We start from the raw sequence: 18,962 nt of genomic DNA, 5'->3' as shown, positions 1-18,962 counted from the left end.
CAGTTGGGAGTCTGAGATGAAGCACTGTAGCTCGGGAAGGGAGAAGTTGTTCTGCAGCCGTCATCCTGGAAGCGGTAAGTCGGGGGTGGGCGGTGGGTACCAGGAAACTGGAGGAGTGTTTCCAGAATCCATACTGGCAGCCACTCGTGGTGCTGGGGAAATCCCTGGACTCAAGTCCTCCCCAGGCTGTGACCTGCTTCAAGATTCTGGGCACATCCTGGCTCTGCCGTGCAGCCCGGCGTGTCCATCCTTAACGTGAGGTACTGGACCACTGCCCAGCACCCTGCCTCGCTTTCCCTTTCTGAGCCCCGGGAAGACACTGCTAATCTGTCCAGATGTTCATTCCTGAAGTGTTCAGATGCCGCTTCAGATCCTTCTCCACAGTGAGACCTGGACAGCCACTGATAATGATTCAGAGCTGAGACTCATGCAGCATTTGTGGTTCAGACAATTCCTAAGAATCCTTTCCGCCCTAAAGACAAAAGTCCTAGACTTTGAGTCAGGGTCTTCACTCCCTGTGCTCCTGACCTTGGCTCTGGGCAATTGCCTAAACCAGTTCGGGCATCTCACAAATGTCTGATTTCTCCTGGAGGCTTCAGACAAGCAATGAACAGCAGACGAGAGCCACTGGGATAAGCACAATTTTATTTAACCTCTCAACAAGTTTGGGAGGTGGGCAGTGTTGCAGGCCCACTTTACAGATAAGAAAAACAGAGGCTCAGTTAAGCAGACTGCCCAAGATCACACATTGATTGTGCTGAGTTGGGCTTGTACCCTAATCTACCTGCCTCTAGATCCATGTTCTTACCCATTGCCTGGGGTTGTGGACCCTGGGACAGAGGATTTATTAAGGAGAACTTAAATCCAGCTCTAGTCTTGTCTTTTCATCTCAGGTCACTTTTAGTGAAGACAGACCCAAACACGTGCCATTAATCCTATGGGCTCCCTTCCTCCTACGCTCCTCCCCAAAATCTCATTTATCTTACCTCTCCTACTATTCCATTTTATAGTTAAGGAAAGCCAAGGTTCAGAGATTAAGTGACTTGCTAGAGGCGATTGGCGAGGCAGTTGCCAGGCAGAGACTCGGAACTGGATGGTTGGTTTAAAGTCACCCTCTGGCTAGAGACTCAGGAATACACATGACGCCCCAGCAGCCAGCAGTCCTGAGGGGCCGGGGCACCAGATGGTTTCTGGTTGACAATGTCATCAAAGTCTGGCCTTTGACTACAGAGAAGGGACTTTCCAGGGCACTGGAAGTTCCAGTCACTGCTCCTCCCGGAGCAATGAACCACATCCTGTGATCCGGGGCACCCCATGCCGGGGGACACAGACGGGGCTGGACCCAGAAGAAAACTCCAGCTGGTCCTCAGGGACATGGCAGGCCTTGCTGCTGAAGGCCACTCTCTGCCACCTTGTCCTCACGGTCCAGTTTTCCCAGGAATCCCTTAGATGCTAAGATGGGGATTCCTGGAAATACTGTTCTTGAGGTCATGGTCTAACAGCCGGACTCACCTCCTTCTCACCGGAGTGGCCCCCACGGGCCTCGGCTGCAGGCGGGACTGCGAGGAGGAGGCCGTGCCCTGGAGGTAAGAGGGCTTGTGAAACATGTTTTCGACCTTTACGTTGCTTTTCTTCCCATTGTGTCCATTTCGTAACATCCCTGTGAGGCTTGGATGTGGGAACTTCAGCACTGCCACACTCTTGGGAAATGTCCCCAAAGCCACTCAGCTGAGCAGTGGGGGAACCAGGACACCAGGAGGCACATGTTTCTCATCTCCACCCGCCCCCCAGCCCCACTTCCCAGCCTGGCAACAAGGGCTGCAGTCTGGTACCCACGTTATCGGTAAACTACGAAGCGCACAGGGATTTATTTTAAAAGTGTATTAAATCAGATAAACGAAAAACCATAAGTCTTAGTTTGGGACCATAAGTCACAGCCAGGGAGAAATGGAAAATTTTCGACACGATAAAGACAAAAGCTCAGAGCTCCCTCTTGTGGTGGCTCCGCCCGCCCGGGACCGCCCGGCTCCACCCGGCTCCACCCGCACCTATGAGCGCTCCTCTTGCTGCGAGATGCGGGGCTCAGATGCGGGGCTTCTCGCACATGCACGCACACGCACACCCGCACACACACGCACGCACACGCACACCCGCACACACATGCACGCACACGCACGCGCACACCCGCACACACATGCACGCACACGCACACCCGCACACACACGCACGCGCGCGCGCGCACCCTGAGATTCCCTCCGTCCCATCCCTTTAGGGCCAGCGAGTGCGTGGGACCTCTCCCTTATCACACGCGTCACGTCGCCACTTTTACTTCCATGTCCTACTTCATCCTCAAAGCGCCCCTTTACGTCGGTGAGGTGGGTGAGGCTCCCAGAGGTAAAATGACCAGCCCAAGCTCACCCAGATAGCAAAAGGCACAGCTAGGATGAATTTCAAGTTCAGTGGCCTATGGCAATTTTTTTAACAAAAGTAAAGACTACAAAAATAAGAAATAAAAAAGCCGGCCTCGCTGACTACATGAATGCATAGGGAATGCCTCCTGACTGAATGATGAAAGGCTGAAGTGCTTTTCACGGAGCTGGTGGAGATGGTAGCAAGTGTCGTGGCCCTGGAACCCTCATTCTGGGGTCTGACCCCCACACTGGCAGGGACCAGGCAGTCCCCACAGGTGTCCCAGGCTGTCTTCCTCACGGGCCACATTTAAAACATTTATGAAATGAGACTCCTTCCCTCTCATCCACACGGAGAAAGCAGATTTGCTAATGATAACACTACCGGCTCCACGCGTTGTCTGCGACTCGCCAGGCACCGTGCTACCCCCCCACAAGCACTGCGCCCTCAGTCGTCACAACACCCCAGTGAAGTGGGTTCTGCTGTTCAGCCAAGGCTGGGAGAGGGCAGGAGACTGACCTGAGGCCACACGGGTCGGAAGTGGTGCGGCTGGAATGAAGTCAAGTCTGTGTTTATGTTTTTAGCCATCACGCTGTGCAGCCCTCCACGCCCGCGTGGCCTGGCCTGGCTGGCGGGGCTGCCCCCTGGTGGCTCTCCCTGGGGAAGAGGAAAACAAGCCTTTGGTGACACCCAGGTGGGCTCCCCTGTGCTCTGACTATAATAAAGTGCTGGATCCTTGGCTTCTGTCCTGCTTCTTTCTGGGAACATGGGGTGAGGGGAGGAGAGAGCGCGACAGCCTGGCTGAGGGAAGCCCAAGTGCTCTCATGTCCAGGCACTGCCAGAGGCCACACAGATGGCAGTCGGGACCCACAGCCAGGCAGTCAGAAGCCCCAGAAGCTGCCCTGTCTGGGGACGCTCCCCCGCTGTGGAGGGTTAGGGGAGGGAGAGTGATCTTTGAGGCTCATTGGGGGTGGAGGAGCACTGGGGTCTAGCCGTGTGGCAAGCCCCTCTGTCAGTCCCCAAGGTGTGACTGCCCAGGTCAGATAGGAATGACAGAGCCTGAAATCTGAGGCCAGTCCACACCTCACGCAGGGGTTTGGATTCGTAGTGAACTCTGGACTTTAGCCACGCTCTGCAACACCAGGGTTTCGCCTGGACCACAGGCATCATGGCCAACATGTGAGGACACTTTTAGCATACGTGTCCTGCCTTGGCATGATCCTCCAAACCCTGCCACATGTTGAGAAAAAAACTCACCCACATGCTGATAAACCACCTCTCACATGCAAAGGGCCTTCTGACATCTCTTCTGTGCACCCAGATGGAGCTGAGACAGCGTAGGTGGCCTCACTTCCCTGCTGAGGAGCCTGAGAGTCCACAAAGGCACCGGCCACCTGGGGCCCCAGGAGGGAGTGGAACAGATGGGGGCTGGGTGCTCCACGGCCGTCCACTGTACCCCACTGCGCCAGCCCCCAGCCGACATACCCCGTTCTTTTTCAGCTTTAAAACAGGACCCAGCCAGACACCAGGGCCTTCTCGAAGCTCACTGTCCTTGTCCTTGCCATGGTTCCTTCTAGAACTCCCAGTCCTCACCCCTGGGGAACGATTGCCAGCTCAGATGGGGCTTCTTGACTCCCACACACATTTCTCCACTGCGGTTTGAGAGTCCTGGGGTCTCAGGGTTGGGGGTGGACAGGAATAATGGTAAATATCCAATCAAAGGAGCAACCTCTTTATTCACCTCAATGCAATTCAACAAGCATGTACGGGGTACCTCCCCATGCTGATGCAGCAGAGGCTACAGTAGAGAACAAGATGAGCAGAGAACTCCCGTGCTGTGAGAATAAACTCTATCACATGCACATGAACATGAGATCCCGCACTCCACCTGCAGAAATTCAGGGATGAGACCATTTCTGAACATACCTCTATAAGCAGTAACAATTTCACATACATCCCTAAATGCCACGCCATGGGCCTGTGGAGAGAAGCAAATGGACCGCAGGTGCCAGGACGGAGGCAGGGGTGTGGGGGAGAGAGCTGGGGTCACGTGAGGGGAAAGGCCCAGAGGATGCAATCTGACATGAGGGGGAAGGAAAAGCCAGAAAACAGTGTTCCCCCAGCCTGCCTGGGTCTGGCTTAAGTAAGTGGCAAATTCTGGTGCCTTCTCTGAGGCTGGAAGATTGGAAGACAAAGAGGGTTTGAGGGAGGTGGGGACTGAAACTCAGGAGGGAGAAGTTTCAGACATTTCAAGGTAGAACGTACCAGGTAGGTAGTTGACCTTCACACAGTGGGGGAACGTCAGGTTGAGGACAGGAGCGACCAGGCAGACGGACTACGGAAACCCCATCACCTCCCTGTTTTGAAAACTCAACATCTGTTGACGCAACCCGGGGCTGCAGCTGCGTTACAGAGGTGGCCGTGACTCAGCTTGTAAAATCTAGGTTTCTCCCACCCTACACTTGTGCAACCAATTCTTTGAATGTGAAAGCAAGACTTCTCATCTCCAGCGTAAATTTCAGGATCCCTATGACTAATCTTTCCATATAATTCTGCCTCCAGGCCAAACAGGATAGTGGGCATGGTATGATCCCATTTTCATTGGGTGGAAAAGACTCTGTGTGGGTCTATACCAGTAACTAATCCCTGCAGAGCCAGACATTACACCAAGCTCAGCATACTTTATCTCATTTAATTTTCCCAGCCACGCTGTGAAGAAGGCGCTATCATGATTCCCATCTTCCGGAGAAAGGAAACAGGCTCAGAGAGGTTAAGAAAGTTGCCCACCGTCACCCAGCTAGTGATCATTGGGACAGGACTTGTACCCTGGCAGTCATGGCCTTTGTGTCTATAACCATTACCACTCCCCCATTTCTGCATTTATGTACTTGTGAATATAAATACAAACAAAAAGTGCAAGCATATACCTACAAAGCTGTTACTAGTGGTTAGTTTTGAGAGGGGTGATGGGAGGAAGTGCATTTTATACAGTTCTGACTTGCGTTAAGTTGTCTTCAAGGAACATGCTTCTCTAATTAGTAAATAGACATATGTTTATCCAAAGAAAATTCTGGAAGAATATATACACCAAAATGTCAACAGCGGTTACATCTGGGGAGCATGAACGTGGGAAACTGGCTGCCTCCTATACTGTATAGTTCAGTGTTGTTTGAACTTTACACAATGAGCATGTGCTGCTTTTGTAAGCAGAAAAAAGTCATTAAGTCTTCTTTAAAACAATTAAAAAGGCAGAATAAAGACAATGGCGACTCAGCAGCTCTGCTGGGATCCCCAGCAGCTCCCCATACAGGCTTCACCTTCCTTCATGAGCTCCTTTCTCCCCCCGTTGCACACACCCTAACCAGAAAAACCTGGGCCTGGGCTGCGTCTGTCCTTCCCCGACTCCTCCCAGCCTCTAGACTAGGCCACTGCGGATCCCACAGGGCAATAACATACCCTCACGCTTCGTTAGTGGCTTTGTAGTTTACGGGATGCCCTCCCCTGCCAACTGACGTTTAATCGTCCCAAGACGCCATGAGGTGGATATTCCCATGCCCACTGCACAGATGTGGAAGCTGAGGCTCAGCAGATCTGAGCTCCTTGCCCACGGTCACATAGCAAATCTGCGATTGTGCTCCAAGTCCCAGGCCAGGCCTCTCAAATGCTGTGTCAGCTCAAGCTCATTTCAGGAACTTGAGGTTTGTGGCCTAAAATCGGCCTGTTGAATCTTGTTTAGCCACATAAAAGGGCAGGTGTGTTCCTGTTCTCTAAAGAACCCATCCCTGCAGCCTCCCCCGGCATGCCGGATCACAGCAGGCACCGGAGACCTGCCAGGGGTGGGGGGCCCTGCCCTGCCTTGGCCCTGGGGCCGAGCCTGAGTGACAGAGGAATGGAAGGACCTTGGGCCCAGGCAGAGGAGGTGGGTGAAAGAGAGATCAGAAAGGGGGCGGATGCCCAGCGAGTGCACAGGCAGGGTCAGAATCCTCGATATGACTTTAATCAAATCACTATCGCTGGGCCTCAGTTCTCTTATCTGGAAAATGGGCATGAGCTGGGTGTGGCGGCACATGCCTATAGTCCCATCAGAGGCTGAGGCGGGAGGATAGCTAGGGCCCAGGAGTTGGAGGCTGTAGTGCGCTTCTGTGAATAGCCACTGCTCTCCAGCCTGGGAAACACAGCGAGATTCCACCTCTAAAAAATAAGAAATTTTTAATTTAAAGAAACAAAATGGGCATTACAGTAGTACAACCTTTCATCAAACCAGTTCAGCTCTTTCGGTGAACACTGACTGAGAGCCCACTACGTGCAAGCCTGGGCTAAGCCCTGGGGATATAGCAACAAAACGGATGAAGCTCCTGCCGTCACCTAGCTCACGAGCTATCAGGGGAGGCCAGCCCAGAGGATGGTGACCATTCCTGTAGGCCAGTGTGGAGGAACAGTGGCTGGGATGGATTGCAGCTGTGCGGGGTGGCCTTGAATGCCAGACTAAGCCATCCGGCCCTTTTCTTGTTGGCCTGGGAGCCACGGAAGGTCTTAGAACAGAGGGCAGCTGACCAAGTCATTTCACTTTGAAATAGGATCTTGGTACCTGCAGCTCCTGGGCTCCTGAGTCATCACTGAGGCAGGCACGGTGGGAGAAGCATCAGCCTAAGAGGACAGGGTGCCGGGCCTGTGGGGCCCGGGTGGGGACTCTCAGCTCAGGCAAGGTTTCAGGGTAGACCCGGGGAGGCTGCACACGGAGGTCAGGGAGGGGATTAAGCCCTGGAGGAAGCAGCAGCAGAGGAATCCATTTAGACTCAGGCAAGGGCGGAGTTAACAGGTCTATTTGGGAAGTTGGGCTGACCACCGGGGTTGTATCTCAGGTGATTTTGCTTTCTTTCTGCTCGTCTTTTCTACACTGAGTAACCAGAAGGGAGGGGGCAAGCAATCGCCTTTCGGGAGCCCAGGGATGGGAATCAAGTGGCCCTGTCTCGGCCCGGAGCACAGGAGCGGCGCCCATGCAGCTGGAGAAAGTGTGCAGGACTCACGGGGAGCTGCAGGATTGAGGGAGGGGGGCTTGCACACGCCGCAGCTGCGGCCTTGGGCAACTCCAGCCTCTCTGAACCTTGGTGTCCTCATCTGTCTGGGGGTAACGATGCCGTGGCAGAGGCGGTAGGCGGAGAGAAGGTATCTGGGACACCCACCCACCCTCTGGCTCGCGGGTGTGTCTGTATCCGTGTCATCTTCCTGCCAGGCGTGGGCCAGCTCAGCGCAATCCTGCAGGGCGAGCCTGGGCAACTGCAGAGAGAGGCTGCGTTCCAGCCTCTCACCGCCCAGCCTGACCCAGCTGCCCCAATACCGGGACAGCCAATTTCAGCTGGGGCAGTCCAGTAACCTAGGAAAGTCTGCTCAGGGCGAGCAGGAAAAGGCCAGGATGAAGCCAGGAGGCTTCACCGTTTTCCAGGAGGACCTCAGGCGGACCAAGCCTGGATGCTCGGCCAGCCTCCATTCCAGTCCTGCCTGTGCAAAAAACTCAGAGTTCCCTTCTCTGGGGTTCAGTTTCCTCTCTGATTATTGCCTGAACCAATCCATGCATTCATTTGCCCTTCGTGGGGCATCTACCAAGTTTCAGACGTGCAACAAGCATCAAGGAGGCGGCGAACCCCGATCCTCGCCCTCGGGGAGCGCCCAGCGTGGGCCACCTGCGGCCCTGGGCGCGGCACAAGGCGGGAGGACGCTGCTCTGCAGGGCCGGCGGGCGTGGCTTCGCCGAGCGTCCGCAAGGCGGCAGGTGCCCGGCAGAGGGCAGCAGAGAGCGCGCCGCCAGCCTCCCAGGCTGCAGGCATCCCAGCAACGGGAGCCTCTGACCTCGGCCGTTCCCGAAGGCCAAGGCCAAGGTCTGGGGGTTTTTCAGCCTCACTGTTGTCAGGAAAAGGTTTCACAAGCGCTTCTGGCACGTCAGCATTCTCAGTCCCATCAGTCCCGGCCCCTGGGCGGCCGACACCGCCACACTCTCCAGTCGCAGAGCATCCGGCCCTGGCCCCTGGCTGGGCACGGCCCCTCGGGAGGAGCCTCTCAGGGCTGCCTCCGTCTGCAGCTGGCACTGCAGCTGGCACGGCAGGACGAGGCAGCAACGACCAGCTGTGACCAGCACGGGGAAAGAGAGGGGCATTGAGGACAAAGGAAGGCCGAGGAGGGCCGCCCACGGAGAAGGGACCCCTTCCGTCAGGGCAGGGTCACCGTGACACGGGACATGGGCTCATTCTAGGGCCAGTGAGCACCCGCAGGGACTGTAACGAGGTCAGAACAGGATCTCGGTGTGTTTTCTTTTCTTTTTCTTTTGTCTGAGACAGAGTCTCACTCTGTTGCCTGGGCTAGAGTGCCATGGTGTCAGCCTAGCTCACAGCAACCTCAAACTCCTGGGCTCAAGCGATCCTCCTGCCTCAGCCTTCTGAGTAGCTGGGACTACAGGCATGCACCACCATGCCCAGCTAATTTTTCTATATATATTTTTAACTGTCCATATAATTTCTTTCTATTTTTCGTAGAGACGGGGTCTCGCTCTTGCTCAGGCTGGTCTCGAACCCCTGAGCTCAAACGATCCACCTGCCTCAGCCTCCCAGAGTGCTAGGATTACAGGCATGAGCCACCGCACCCGGCCTCAGTGTGTTTTCTAAAGATGGCTGTGGTGCTTCGGGGAGGACAGGCTCACGTTCACACACTTTCAGACACACACTCATTCTCTTTCTCACACATGCATCCTCAGGCACACTCACACATATTTTCACACAAATCACTCCCGACTCACACTAGGATACACACTGTCACGTACACATACGCACTGACACACATTCATACACTCCCTTTCACACTAACACACTCACACACTAAAGCACACCCATTTCCACACAGCTCACACACACACACTTGTGTACACCAATTCACACACACTCATACTCTCAAACATACGCTAACACACACCCACTTTTCACACAGCTCTCACAAGTGCTCACGTACACACTCTTACATATATTTACACAGTCACACACACTCACACCTCTATACGCTCCTACCCTCATGCCCGCCCCCCCCACACACGTGTACACACACACACACACACACACACACACGGGCCTCCCGGGATGAGCAGGTGGAGCCCAGCAGGGCACCGTCAGCTCTGCTCCCTCCTGCTGGGGTTCCTGATGATCCCAGCCTTCACGCATCTGTCATGTGCCTCCCACCCCCTTCCACAAAGGATTTGAGCTGGTTTGGAAAGCTAAATCCTAAATGATACAGGATAATGAAAAAGAGAAGCAGAGGAGGGTGGGAGCCTGTGAGGACCAAGGGGTCTGTGTTTCAGAGCCCCTGCCCTAGGCTGCCTTTTCCGGACCGTTCACTGCACTCTGGCCCTCACAGGCCTCTCTGTCCCTCTACCTGTCCCAGAGGTGGCTGTGAGAGGGCTGATTCCCCACCAGCATGCCCACGGCTGCCCGGGGGGCTAGGGCAGCCAGGCCTTGGCTCTCCCCCCATCTCCCCGAAGGTGGTTGGGACGTTTGAATGACCACCTGAGAAATGGTGTGTCCCCTCCCCTGTTAGTCAGGCTGCTGAATGGAAACCTTGGCTCTGTCGTCTCTCTTCCCTCACAGTGAGTTCCCAGCCACCGAGAACCCTCCAGTGCCGAAGCAGGGTTCCTCCCCTTACTGTTCTAGGGTCTCAGTCCTGATGCTCCGCTCCACCTGACCCTCCGTCCCAACACCGCCCACCACGGTTTCTCAAGGAGAACCTCATTCAAATAAGACACCAGCGAGGCAGCCTGATATTCCAACACTGCTTGTGTGGATGTTTCAGTCAGCTGTTGCTGAATAACAAACCAACCTAAAACCTAACGGCTTAAAGCAGCAATTTATTATTTCTCATGATTCTGTGGATTGGCTGGGCTCATATGGGAGGTTTTGCTCCATAAGGTACTGGCTGGGACCACTCAGGCAGATGTACTGAGCTGGGAGTTTGGCTGGGCTGGAATGTCCAAGATGGCTTCCTTCATCTGTCTGATGCCTCCGCGGTGGTGGCTGGAACCTCTGGGGCCTGCCCTGCCTCCTGTCTCTCATGGTCTCATGGTCCCTCCAGCAGGGTAGCCAGACTTCTTCACACGGCAGCTCAGGTCTCTAAGAGCAAAAGCAGAAGCTGCTGGGTCTCTTAAGGCCTCTACCTGGAACTGGCACACACAGCATCACCTAAAACACTCTCTTGGTCAAAGCAAGTCATAAAATGAGCCATGATTCATGATTTAGGGGAAGGGAAAATGGATTTCACCTCCAACTAGGAGGCAGCACGAGTGCACAGGGATGAGAGGAATCATTGGCAACCCTTTTTCAGACCCTGTCACGGTGTGTAAGCTCATTAGGAGATGAACAGCAGGTGTATCAGGCACCTGGGATGACTTAGCTCTCCGAATCACAAAATTGCTATCTCCTCTTACAGACAGAATTGCATTTTGGTTTGTGTATTATTTGGAACTATTAATATTTCATTTGCAAGTGATGCAAACCCAGCTCAAACCGGCTTAAGGAAAAAAGAGACTTATTGACTAATATAGTACAAAATTTTTTTTCTTTTTTCTCCCCCCACCCTGCCCCCCCCCTTTTTTTTTTTTGCAAAATTTAAGCATATAACAGCTTTAGGCATGGCTGGATCCAGGGGCCCAATAATGTCATTAGCAATGTGTCACACTCTCCATTCTCTGCTCTGCTGTCCTCTGTGTTGGTTTTTTTCCCTTATTCTCAAGTAAGCTCTTCATTCAAGGTGCAAAGATGGCTATCAGCAACTCCAGATTTGCATCTTATCAGCTTCATGCCCCCAGTGGAAAAGATGTTCTTTCTCCCAGCCCCCAATAATTTCAGCAAAAAGTCCCAGGGCTGTCTCTTAACGGCCCAGACTTGACCATGATGCCATCCCAGATTCAATCACCATGACTGCAACTAGCCAGGCATGAGTATTGTGCCCAACCCCTGGAGGAGAAGAAAGGGTGGGGTCAGCCCCACCAGAACCTCATGGACTGAAAGCTGGGGTGGGGAAGGGAGGGATCCTTAGAAGAAAAGCAGGTGATGTTACCAAAAGGAGGAGGAGGGCATCATGCTAAGAGGGCAAACACAACGGAGGGCCACTGCATTATCTCATGTGTTGGCAGACAAAGAAAATCATATGAGTCAGCTGGAGATGAGCATTTTCCTGATTCTGAATTTCCCAATGAATCCCTTCACACAGGCAATTAAATCCCAGGCATTTCCTGACATAGCAACATAGCTCCACCTTCATTTTTATATAGATACGGAAACATCCTTCAAGTATACATTTCACAAATTGCCCACCTTTGAAAGCCAAGGACAGAACATTTTACTACCCCAAGAGAAGGCAATTTCGCAGGTTGCTTGGCACACATGTTCGTGCTAAGAGGCTTCCAGATATCAGAATGGTGTCCGTCAGCATGGAGAATGGAGAGGCTGTCCCTCTCTAACATCAGCCATCTCTCTGAGCCTTCCCTGCCTTCCCTCAGCAGTCTTCCTGCTCCATGCCACTCAAGTACCTGTGTGGGGCCTAGGGCAAGTGTTCAGACCTCTGCTATAGTGATAGAGGATGGAGAACCACAAACTCATGGACTTTTAAAGCTAAAAGAGCTGAAATATCATCTATGGAAGAGACTGCTGATTGTTCCTCAACATCCATTCTCCTTTTCCACAAAGATGGATTTGTTAGCTGAAACAAATGGCTACCCAGAATAAAGACTACATTTCCCATGCTCCTTTGCCACTAGGCATGGCCATGTGACTAAGTGCTGGCCAATGAGATGAGAGCATATTCATCCCATGGCAACTTCTGAGAGTCTTCCTTTGCCCTTTCCATCTTAGTCCCTCATCCTTTCGACTCTGCCCCTTCTTTCATCCTGCTTCCTGAAATGTGGATATGCCAGCCACCATTTTGGACCATGAGGATGAGGGCCACACCATAGGGAATGTGGGTGTGAGAAAGAAGGGGCATAGGCCCCCACAGATCAGGCAAAGCAGAGCCACCACACCAGCCCTGGACCACCCATTTTGAGACTTTTATGGCAGAAAGAAGGCAGCATCCGTGTTGTGTAGACCATTGCTGTTTGGAGCTTCTGTTTCCTGCAGTCAACTCTAATCCTAATTGATGACACATCATCTGTTCTAACTTTTCCATATCTTTTACCACCATCACCGCCCCCCCCCAAATACACACATCTTCCATCCAAGCCTTGAATCCTCTCCAAACCATTGTGTAAAGGGTAACTAACTGTGTAGTCCACACTACTAGAGTGATGGGTGCTTACCTCTCAAAGTCACTTCATTTTGGAATCGACTTATTAGAAAAGTGTTAGAAAATTCTTCATCATATTCATTCAATCTGCATACAAACCAAGTTCTGTCCCTTCGGAGGGCCACCCAGTCTTGTAGACAGTGCTCAGGGCTCCCAGGGCTTCTCTTTCCTGTTCCCTCAGCCTTTCTGCAGGACCTGCCTACTTTCAGCACATCCCTCATGACATTTCCTAAAGCCACATGGAAAAAAATGCCCAATATTTGCCTCTCTGGCACATGGGTGAGGCTGTAGGTTTGCAAGCTTTTGATTCCATGATGTAATATATTCTATATCGATGCAGCTCCAAGACACTTTGAATATGTGATAAGAATTCCTCACATTGGCATAGCAGCTTACACATTTGAAAGCACTCTCCCACATTTTCATTTTTCACTTGTAAGAGACTCACACAACATCATAATAATAACAGTTAATAATAATAATGTCCCCTTAACAGAAATGTAAAGGAATACATAAAATGTACCATGAAAGTACAGGCTGGGCATGGCAGCTGAAGTCTAATAATCCTAGCACTTTGGGAGGCTAAGGTGGGAAGATCACTTGAGGCCAGGAGTTCCAGACCAGCCTGGGCAACATAACAAGACCCCCATCTCTACAAAAAATAGAAAAATTAGCCGGGCATGGTGGTACCTGCCTGTAGTCCCAGCTACTTGGGAGGCTGAGGCAGGAGGATCGCCCAAGCCCAGGAGTTTGAGGCTACAGTGAGCTATGATATTGCCACTGCCCTGCAGCCTGGGTGACAGAGGGAGACCCTCCCTCAAAATAAATTAATTAATTTAATTAAATTTTAAAAAGTAAAAAATAAAAACAAGAACAAAAGAACAAAGAAAAACAAAGAGAAATGGCTTATAAAATATAACCAGACTAGCAGACAGAAGTCATACCTGCACAGAGCATGACTGGGTACTTCACTGTCATTTACTGAAAGCTTAATCTTCATAAGGCCCTGAAATAAGCAGGGGGTGCCACATAATTAAGTCCTTATGGTATCGCTAATTTAGCTTTGTGCAGTGGCAGTATCGTAGCCAATGAGGTTTATCATAGCGATTATTGCTAATTGAAAACTTTATAAAAATTTTAAAAAATGATATCGCTAATTTGCAGATGATGAAAATGAGACGGGGTGGGTAAGGGCCCTTCCTGAGGTCCCACAGACCGAATGGTGAACAGTCCCTTGACCCCAATATTTGTAACGGACTTTGTACCTCAATCTGTTGGACAGGCTGGGCCCCTCAGCCTGGAACGCTTTTCCCCACCCGTTTTGTGACACTGGTAACATGTCTTCCTCCACCTCTCAATTTAACTGTCACCTGCTGGCCCAGGCTTTCCCTGTGCCCCCATCAGAGCAGGCTCTTCCCTCCCTCTCAACTCTTCAGCGCGCACCGCAGTTCATGATTAGGCATCTGGTCCGTGCCCGTGTCCCTCGCTGAGGACGGGGGCTGCACCTGCCCCGTTTGCTGCTATGTCTGCAACACCTGGGAGGAGCCTGCCACGCCGGGCGCTGAGACCACCGTCAGTGAATGGCGGCCAGTGCTCTAACCACCAGGTGACCCTGCCTTCCTCACTGAGGCTCCGACTCCTGGGCCTGGAGGGCCTCAGAGCACACCTCATCCAAGCCCCCCATAATAGAAAGGGGAACCAGAGGCCACAGCAGGCAAGAGACTGGTCAGGGCCTTGCAGCGGTTAGCTACAGACTGGGGGAAGGGCCCTGCGTCCTGGGTCCTGGCCAACAGCCTGACACCAGTGGATTGTCCCAGCTGTGTCAGGGTTTATATCTGAGGAGGGACAAAATGAGGCAGGAGGGGCCCAGAAATGTAGCTGGCAAGAGAGGCTGCCTAGAACAATTGCAGCCAGCTTGGGGAGGAGGTGGGGAGGCCTGCTGGCTGGCCGGGAAGGGATCCAGCAGGGGCCTTGCTCGGTTTCCTCCAGCACAGGGGAAGTAAACACATTTCTCCACTGCGCAGGCATCCCTGCCTCCAGCTGCCCCGCCAGCTGTCAGAGCCCCGGGCCGGCCAGGCGCCAGCTGCACTCAAGAGGGGAGGGCCCAGAGAGGGGCCATGGCTCACCCGGGGTCACAGAGCAGCACGTGGCCCCTACCCTTTGCCAGTGCGCCTCCTGTCCCAGTGCACAGGGAGGAGAGGACATTAGTGTCTCTCTTTCCTCCAATCTTGGATGGAGCCTTCCAGAGGCCCAGGGAGAGCTGAGCTAGCTCCCAGCCAGGCTGGGCCTCCAAAGACCAGCATCTGGGTCCCCTCCATTGGCCAGGAGAGTGAGGAGGATGGTACCGGGGACCCCTGACAGGGCAGGAACGGCCTGTAGCGAGCACCCGGCCCTGCTGCCCTGCCGAACTGATATGGAACCGAGGCCCAGAGGGCAGGGCCCTGTCCCAGGCTCCACAGCAAGCACGTGGCCAAACCAAGACTAGAACCCAGGTCTCGTGGGCCGTGGCTTCTCATGTCCCTGCTGCCCCCAGCCCACCCCATTCTTCCTGCTGCTCTGCCTGGTCCTCTACTCATGCTGATTCTTCTGCCTGGAATTCCCCCCTTGAACCTTCTCACCCAGGCAAACTCCTACGTGTACTTCAAAACATTTTGCACTTCCCCACCACACAGGCCAGCACAGCCAGGGCGAGGGGCTCCCACAGCAGCAGTAGCTATCCTCAGATGCCAGCACAGGGCTGCAGTCACAGCAGCCAGGAGTGACTCAAAGGGAGTGGGAGGACAGGAAGGTTTAGGTGTCACCCTGTATAAAAAGTCTCAGTGTCATGAAAAAGTGCCTGGGATCTGGCTGGGGAGACCTGGTCCCAACCTGCCTCTTTCCTCCGGCCGTGGGGCCTCGCTGAGCCTCTGTGCACTGGGAGATGTCACCAAGGCTCAGACTTCTGTGTCTGGAGTTAGAACCACAGGGCAATTTTTAACTCTTGTGCCATCGCCAGTTGACTGATAGTAGCTGTCCGGGAGCTGCGTTCAGGAGGATTCTAAGTAAGGGAGCCTCATGTTCAACTGGCCATTTTTTGATACCCCTGAGCTGCAGTGTCTCTCTAGGGGCCTTGCCTGCCCGGGTGGATGTCCCCTTCTGATCCCCTTCTGATCCGAATCAGCAGCGCTCCAAGCTCAGGCAGGGCCCCTGGCCAGGCAACAGGGCTGGGGCCCACCTCCCAGCCCCCCCTCCCTGCCACCACCCACGAGGGAGCCCAGCCTCTCCAGGCAGATAAAGGCCCTTCCCAGGCAACGGGGCCTCTGGCAGCAGGCTCCAGCCCTCTCCCCTGTGTGGGCCCCAGATAAGCATTCTTTCCAGCTTGTTCCAGCCACTGGTTTTCCTCCTAAGCTGCTGCTGCCACTGCTGCTGGCTCGTTCTAGCCAGGTCAGCACAAAACAGACCTCCCCGGAGCATTAGGCTAAGCCGCCTCCTGCCTGCTGCTGGGAAGGGCTGGGGTCCTCAGGGCTGGAGAGAGAGGGGAGGAGGGCTGGAGGCTGAAGTCCAGGCCCTGAGCTGATAAGCAGCCTCGGACATTGCCCTCAGCAGGAATTTCCTGTTGCTACTTCCTCCTCTTGAGCACGGCTCACATCCTTCTCTGGTGCCACAGTGGCTGGTCACGGTTAGGGACACGGAAGCCTTGTGTAGGTCAGAGAGCTGGGTTTGAAGCTAGCTTGCCATGTGGCTTTGGGCTGGTCTGTGCCTCAGTTTTCTCATCTGTTATGTGGGAGAAATTAACAACACCAAATTCATTCTGATGAGGTGATGACTAAGGCATTTGGGGGGATAGTGTCCCCTAAAACTTCATGTCCACCAGAACCTGTGAAGGTGACCTTATTTAGAAACAGGGTTTTGCAGATGTAATCAAGTTAAAATGAAGTCACACTGGAGTAGGGTGGTCCCTAACTCCAACGTGACTGATGTCTTTATAAGAAGAGGGAAATTTGGACACAAAGACAAAACACAGATATGCACAGAGAGAATTCCATGTGACGACAGAGGCGGAGACTGGACTTACTCTGCCACAAGCCAAGGAGTACAGATGCCACCAAATGCTGGAAGAGGCAGGGAAGATTCTCCCCGAGAGCCGCTGGGGGAGTGTGCCGCAGCTGACACCTTGATTTTAAACTTCTGGCCTCTGGAGCTGTGAGAGATACAAATTTACTCTTTAAGCCGGTCAGTACGTGGTGATTTGTCACAGCAGCCCTAGGAAATGAATGCACGAGTGTCCATAAAGCATGGGACTTGGTCCCCAGCACACAATGGGCCTCAACAGCATGGCTGCTGCTGCTGCCCCTAAGGCTGTTATTGTCCCCTGCCTGGCTTCCCTCCTCCATCCCTGCCTCCCCGCAAAACACCCAAGACGCAGTGGTCTTCCTGACCCACAGCCCTAACGCTCCCCTGCTCTTGGCCACTGGCTCACACGCCAGCCATGAAATCCGACAGCGGGACTAGATGTGAGGCAGATGGTGGTCTCCCAAAGGTTGGCTGAGACCAGACACAGAAGAGATCAGTTTCCCCACGGCGTGAAAGACAAACATGCGGCAGGAGCCTTAGTGACCTCTGAATGCTGGACTATAAGCTCCGCAAGGACAGGGGCTGGATCCACTTTGTACCCTGAGCACCGGGCATAGGGGCTGCCATTTAGTAGGATGGGTTATGTGCCAGGTGCCATTCCAAGTGCTTACACTTATCCCTCCCAGCAACACTGGGAGGTGCAGTCATCGCCACCATGCTACAGCCGAGAAAACCGAGGCGCAGTGCGCCCACCTGACTTGCCCAAAGTCACACCACTGGTAAGGGGCAGAGCTAGGATTCAAACCCAGGTGGTCTGGGTCCCGAACCCAGGCTCTTTAAAAATCTGTTCACCATCAATATTTACTGAAGTAACGAAAGGGCCAAACCAGACTACAGCTGTGAGGAATTTATACACATTTTCTTAAGGTCAAATCACCACCCCAAGACAAAGACTGTTATTAGACCCAGCAAATGAAGACAGGTGGCACGGGAAGGATGTCACGCTCTACCCAGACCCTCTGTGGCCCAGGAAACAGACAGAGCACAGGTTCTAACTGAAGTCATCTGTCACCTCCTTGGTGATCTCGCAGGGAGCCCGTGTAGACCTGACACCCACAGCTGGCGTCTGGGGCTGAGCAGGTCCGGAGGGTGGGCCCCACCCCTCAGCACAGGACAAACCCCTTTGGCCAGAAATAGATTCAGCGGGTAAAACACCCTGCATTTCTTCTTACCCTCCCACACCCTCACCCGCGGCAACTCCAGGGAGCTGGCTACGTCAGCTTCGGGAACTGGGAGGTCATCACTCCTGGGTGTATCATCATCTCCACTCTCTCTCCCTCCCTCCATCTTGCTCTCTTTGTCATTTTACAGCTGTTCTTGTTACCAGCTGTTCTACTCTTTGCCTTGAATTCTCATTCCCCAAAAGATCTACTTGATCCAGTTAATTTTCCCATCAGTCTGCCTCAAAGGCTCGTGAATCAAAGACCTGTTACGAGACCTGCTACCTGTAGATGGGTCCCCACCCATGTCCAATCAGCTGGAGAGGGGGTCACATGCCACCAGCCTGGCAGCTTCTGAGAGGGCTGGGGAGTGGCAGGCACACCAAGGCTGGCTCAGAGGGTGCGCAGCCTGAACATCCTGCCTTCAGCTGTCTCCCGCACAGTTCCACCCCCTTTATAAACTGTAGGGCCCCAGTTCTCTCTCCTGGGCTCCCTCTGGCCCACAGACTAGACGGAGGATGTCAGTTGGAGGCATAGGAGTTTGACGCACAAGCAGTGGTGACTCCTTGTTTCCCAGCCATGGCAGCCATTACCAATCGACCGATTCTGGCCACAAATGCAGAATCATTCCCAACAGTGCCCTCCAGGAAGCCACTGCCAAGCGACTCCCGCTGACATGAAAGAACTAGACAGAATGGGGTGATCTCTAAGTTGCTCTGGGCGCTGGTGTGGTCTGAGTGAGTCAGCGCTCTCCACCTGAGCAGAACACGCAGCCAGGGAGGGTCCCGTAACCACCGGTCAGTGTTCTAATTACCTATCACCCTTAGGATATTGGCATCAGCCAGGCTTGTAAGGGGACGCCCAGGCCAAGGGCAAGGCTAGGGGTGAGATGCTGACTCACTGGCCCTGGGTTTGAAGTTTGACACTTGATCTTTTGTCTCTGTCTCTTCTGTGAGTCAAACAGGCA

General features: G+C 53.4%; 1 pseudogene; it reads left to right on the top strand.

Annotated features, from left to right (window-relative positions):
- The first annotated feature begins 13,781 nt into the window (after nucleotides 1-13,781).
- On the top strand, nucleotides 13,782-13,899 carry LOC123638962 (annotated as a pseudogene).
- Nucleotides 13,900-18,962: the final 5,063 nt, after the last annotated feature.

This window comes from Lemur catta, chromosome 5, assembly GCF_020740605.2.
Source record: "Lemur catta isolate mLemCat1 chromosome 5, mLemCat1.pri, whole genome shotgun sequence".
NCBI lineage: Eukaryota > Metazoa > Chordata > Mammalia > Primates > Lemuridae > Lemur > Lemur catta.
The sequence above is the reverse complement of the archived record's forward strand: the minus strand, read 5'-3'. Positions and strand labels throughout refer to the sequence as shown.